At 41.5% G+C, this 6,000-nt stretch overlaps 1 protein-coding gene across 1 annotated transcript in view; it reads left to right on the top strand.

Moving 5' to 3' along the window:
- Nucleotides 1-216: 216 nt before the first annotated feature.
- Nucleotides 217-6,000, top strand: part of LOC311047081 (NACHT, LRR and PYD domains-containing protein 3-like) — a gene marked incomplete at its 3' end in the record, with an annotated part of 109,565 nt that continues 103,781 nt past the window's right edge. Inside the window, exon 1 of the mRNA XM_084059666.1 lies at nt 217-313. The remainder of the gene's footprint in view (nt 314-6,000) is intronic.

Below are 6,000 nucleotides of genomic sequence, written 5' to 3'. Positions count from 1 at the left end.
TCATCAGTTCTAACAGGAAGTGAGGCTTCCTGTGGAACCCAGAAGGGGAGGCATGCGTTAATCCGACAGACCTTTTCTCCGACTATGTGGCATCCGCGTGCGGTTAGGGTTAGGGTGCGGGTTTGGTTCGGGTTTAGTATTGGAAACGTCGGAGCGCTGCGCTGTCGGAGGAATGCGCTGTCGGACTAACATACTGCACCCCCAAGAAGCCATAGACTAACTTTACTTTGACAACAACAAGACTTTGAACAACTGACACAACTACACACAACTACACACAACAACCTCTGACTTGATGAGCTCATCTTACCAGGTAAGAATGTTACTGTATCATAAACTATATGACACCGTTCACAGCCGATCTACAAGCTCATTTACACATACTGTGAGCTTGTAGAGACACTATTTTTGGTGTAGAGGGGGGAAAAAAAGGAGTGGACCTAGTACACAGTGGTGGACGAAGTACTCAACCCCAGTACTTGAGTAAAAGTACAGATAATAATTGTCAAATCTACTCCACTACAAGTAAAAGTAGCTCAGTCAAAATTTTACTTGAGTAAAAGTACAAAAGTAATTGCTTTTAAATATACTTAAGTATTCAAAAGTACATGCTTTTAAAAATACTTAAGTACAAGTAAAAGTACGAGTACATTTTATATATATCTCAATGCATTGCTGTAATGTTTTCACAATGAATTTATAGAACTTTGTAAGCGATGTACTTTGTCTTCAGTAAAAACAGTAAGTATTTGAAAAAGTTATTTTATGTCTGTGTGTGTGTGTGTGTGTGTGTGTGTGTGTGTGTGTGTGTGTGTGTGTGTGTGTGTGTGTGTGTGTGTGTGTGTGTGTGTGTGTGTGTGTGTGTTTTCATAACATGGACTTCAGATAAGGCCATGGGGTGTTCTTTGAGGTTTGTCAGGCTGATTCAGCTGCTGATCAGACTCAGCTTGTTCTTCTCCTGCTGCCGCCATTGCCGTGTTTTCTTTTGTTTTGTTTTCAGTTGAAACAAGAACTCAAATGGTGGATATATGGATATGTTTTTGCGCCTGGATGACGTATTTTCGCTTTTATGTAGATCAGGGGTCTTCAACGTTTTTCAGGTCAAGGACCCCTTTGCTGATAGAGAGATGAAGCAGGGACCCCATACTGTATATTCTTATTTTTTAGAATGCTTTCCATTCTGTCATTGTGCATTGTGGCCTTGCATATAACTTTACAATTCTGTTCAGCTCACAACCCACTGAACCCAGACATCGTCATTGAAATTGTCAGCCAGCTCTGTGCAGTTTCGGAGAAAAGTAAAAAATCCTAACTATACACATAACTTCAACATGCGTGAGAACACTGTTCTGTGTGAACCTCAGAATGGTGAAGTAGAGCAGGGTGTCTTCACTGGTTCTTCACAGCTTTCATGACATCTGACAATTCAGCACTAATGTCTTTGGCAACGTTACGAGTGACTCCCTAGTCCATACATGGGCAACTGGCGGCCCGGGGGCCACATGCGGCCCCCACCTTCACTTAATGTGGCCAGCAGGTTAATATCGGAATACTGACATATTATTGATTTCAGCTGTTACAATTCCAAACACGCAAACATGACCCGCTTTAATTACGTCAGTCTATATTAGTAGCTTAATGACTAGTATTACAATTCTATTGTCTTTTTTTATGTCCAATGTATTTGTATTTAAGTTCATAAAGTTAACATAAGTATAACTAAATGCATTTGAAATGAAATAAATATGTTACTTTTCAGGATTCCAATAAAAAAATAGCACAAAAAAATCTGAATTCCAATTCAAAAATAGCAAAAATAGCTGATCTACAAGCTCAAAACGTGTCGCACTGTGTTTTGAGCTCATAGATCTGCTATTTTTACTACTTTTGTGTGACATAGAAAGGCCCGACAGCATATGCAATGTGGCCCTCTGGAGTGAGTGTGGAAATATAGTGGCCCTCTCCATCATCAAAGTTGTTAACCTGTAACCTGTGTAGCATGCAGTTTAACCTTTAATAACCTGTGTGGCATGCAGTTTAACATGTAACCTGTTGCTTTCACAGGAGAAATTGCCCATCTCTTATTTAAATATCGGTCTTGCTGAACCACAGTTGTCTCCACCCTGCTCTCATTCAATACAATGTAGGTTAGGTCGCTTTGTTTGAATACGCTGAAAACATTTTAGTTGAGCATGGCCGTCTCCAAGTATGAAAAGCACGAAAATAGCAAATTAAGTTGTCAGCACTCGCTATCGCTATGCAACACTTTTAAAAACACGCAGCAGAAGAAGGAAATGTAAACGTTTCTCAGACATATGTGGGTGTGAAGTGTGGTTTACATTTAGACTATTCAAGTAACACTCAAAAGTGTTAACTTGCTACTGTAGGTTCTGTTAACAGGCTTTTTATTAGGGCTTATCTATGAATCATTATCATTCATATTTGTAATTATATTCAGTGTAACGATAGTTCATGTAGACACGGAAGGCAGAATGTTTATATTCTTCATTCACACTCCCCGGACCCCTCCCCATTCGCTTATACAGCTGTACTCCTTTAAGTCAGTACGTTCAACCTCTTGTCATTCTCATTCGCTTCAAGCCAACTCACTCACGCCCTTATACCCACAGTGCAACACTGGCGGGCCATTTAAGCAGCTTCTGCTCTCTGTTCATTCTACATGCTTAGCTGTCATTGCAGGTTGTACAGCTGTAGGTTTTCAAATGCCCTCCACCTCCCCGACCTCCTCCCTGTGGCATTTAGTTCATATTGTTAAAGGTTGATTCTGTGTTGTACTGTGGTTCTCTGGATTATACTATGATTCTGTGTATTGTACTGTGGTTCTATGGATTGTATTATGATTCTGTGTTTGTACTGTGGTTCTATGGATTGTACTATGATACATGGTAGTTTAATTAGGCATTGAAGGTTCAATGTTTATGTAAAACTGTATGCTATGCTCTGGGGGTTTTGTGATTGAAGATCTGTGACATTTTTGCACAGGGAATCTTTAATATCACAATAGCAGAGTCACACCGCCAAACTTGAATGCAATATCATTGCATATATGTTAAATGGTTAATAAATAGTAAATGGATAATTAATGGTCTGGTTATTTCTGAGCTGAAGTGTCTAAATGAAATGAAGTATGTACACTTTTGCTAGACTGGTTTAACTTATGTTGCCTAAATTGCTACTGTCCTTCACACCAACACGGTCTCACAGGGTTGGGGGTATAGTTGGATAGTCTTACTTACAATTTATATTTGCTAAAAGTATGTTGGATTCCTACATATTTTCAGACATTAAAACTAAACAAAAAAAGTGTTTGAAAAACGAAATGGGTGGCCGCCTTGCAGTGACTCCGAGGACTGCCTAGCGGTCACGGTGAGAGGGAGGTATGGTGGGTGGGGTCTATGGGGCCCAGGCTGTTCTGGTTGGATTGTAATGTTCAGCTCTGTTGAAAACTCTAAAGCAGTGGTTCTGAAACATTTTCATATCAAGGACCCCCACATTGACATGTATGTTGCTACAGACCCCCATCTGAAAATAGTTTCTGCCAGAGACCCCATAGGAGAAGATTTGTACTCAATATATTTTAAAAAATGTCAAAATTATTCCACATTTTTGAAAAGATATTCCAGATTTATCAAAATGTTTCGAAAATAGCCGATCTACAAGCTCAAGATGGGTATGACACGCTGTGAGCTTGTAGATCGGCGATTTTCAAATAGCCAAAGTATTAAATAGCGTTAATGTGGTTAGACCGTTCCTCATTTTGCTGGGGACCCCCTGGCCCTCCTCAAGGACCCCTGGGGGTCATATCAGCTCTCTAATGTGTTATTCTGTGTGCATTTATTAGAGCTCTTCACGGGTCCCCCGATTCTAAAAAATACCTGACAGGACCCGAGACCCGTACGGGTCGGATCCGTTTTATCATAATCACTCAGAGGGCGGGTATGAATCTGCTCTATTACCTCTGAACTCCGAGAAGACCTGTAGTAGTCTACTGTGTGTGTGTGTGTGTGTGTGTGCGTGCGTGCGTGCGTGCGTGCGTGTGCAGACCTGTAGTATGTCTACTGTGTGTGTGTGAAGACCCGTAGTTTGTCTACTGTGTGTGTGCGCGACTGCACTAATCAGGAGAGAAACGCCATGAAGTGCTGTTAACTCTTGTGTGATGTTTTATCAGATTAATGCAGCACAAAAAAAAAGTTGAGCTACACAATGCATGCGCATCACCATACTGCAAGGCAAGCCAGCTGCCAGGATGATTTGAAAACACCGGCGTGCAATCATGGATTCCTCTGACGAGGTGAAAGCAAAGCTTGGATCATAAAATGGTCAGTGGTCAATAGGTCTGCTATTATTGTCGTACATTTATTTATGTATTTTTGTAGTTTCATATGCGCTTTTTTTAAGGGGTGTCTGGGTCGGTTCTGTCTCGGAATCTCTGAACTAATCGGATCTCGGAACAAATTTCAAGGGGTCAATTAGGGTCCGGTTCTGGAAGAAAAACAAGAGTCGGAACGGCTCGCAATCGTACCAAATTGTCATTCTTAGTCCCACTTAAGAAGTTTTTAAGAAGATTTTGGTATACTCCAATGTCTTCTTAGCTGTGATCTGTTCTCAGGTAAGAACAGAATCTACACACACTGAAGAGCACTCTTAAGGTGGCCTTTGATTTCTTAAGTGTGACATGTGCAAAAATATTTAATTCTTGAAGTTTCTTAAATTCTACAGTTGTATAATATAATATTTATATTACAATAATATTTTTATCATATCTTTAGAGCAAAAAGGTTCTCAAAGGTGTGGTCTGGGGACCCCCAGGGGTCCTTGAGGGAGTTCCAGGGGGTCCACAGCAAACGAGGAACAGTTTAATCACTTTAACCCTATTGTATACTTTGTTTGAAAATAGCCGATCTACTCACATCTCACAACGCGTCCCATTACTGGCCATTTTGAGCTTGTAGATCAGCTATTTTCCAAACATTTTGATAAATCTTGAAAACCTTTCCCTAGCAGAAAATATTTTCAGGTGGGGGTCTGCAGCTAAATGCATGTCAATTTGGGGGTCCTTGACATGAAAATGTTTGAGAACAACTGCTTTAGAGTTTTCAACAGGTCTGAAATTACAATCTAACCCAAACGGACCCGGTTGAGTTGAAGCCCAAGCCCCATACCCACCCCATAACCCCCCACCCAACCCACCCTCATCGCCCCCCCATACCACCACCCCCATATCCCCGACATTCTCCACACCCCCATTTTCCCGTCCCCTTCCTACCTGAAAGCCCCCCTATACCCACCCGTCACACCCATTCCCATACCCCCCACACAGCCCCCTACACCCCTCCTTGCACCACCATATGACCCACCACACCCCTATTTCCACCCCATTACATACCAAGCAGCTGCTACCTTAAAGACCCTCCATATCCACCCACCAGCTTTCAGTAATAAAATGTTTTATATCCACTACTAACGCTACTCCTGAACATGAAATATGGATAACATGCTAATTTCAGCAAATTCACATTGATGTCTAGTGGTGATATGTTGATTAATGTGAGAGAAATAATAAAATACATTCATTAATTAAATAAAATAATTTGCTGTTCACTTCAGAAGTACCTCCACAGAACTATTGATTTATTGTCTCCGCCAGGCCGAAAGGCATGGCGAGAGAGTATGTTTTCCACCCCGTCCGTCCGTCCGTGTGTCCGTCCGTCTGTGACCAGCTAATCTCCGGCACCGTTGGCTTGATCGCAGTGAAACTGTGCACACACACTCCCTGGATGCCAATTCAGAACCTCTGCCCCAAATTTTTCTCATGGGCCTTTTATAGCGCCACCAGGAGGCCGATTTGTGCAAAACATATTTTTTGACAGTACTACTACAGATTTTGTCCAAAAAGCACGCAAATCGGTACACAGTATCTCTATAGTCATTAAACGAAACGGGTCTTTCAGATTTCTCATATTCCATCCTGATTGGCTA

Source organism: Gymnoscopelus microlampas, assembly GCF_963454915.1.
Source record: "Gymnoscopelus microlampas genome assembly, chromosome: 6".
Classification (NCBI taxonomy): Eukaryota; Metazoa; Chordata; class Actinopteri; order Myctophiformes; family Myctophidae; genus Gymnoscopelus; species Gymnoscopelus microlampas.
This window is presented reverse-complemented; position numbering and strand designations above follow the sequence as displayed.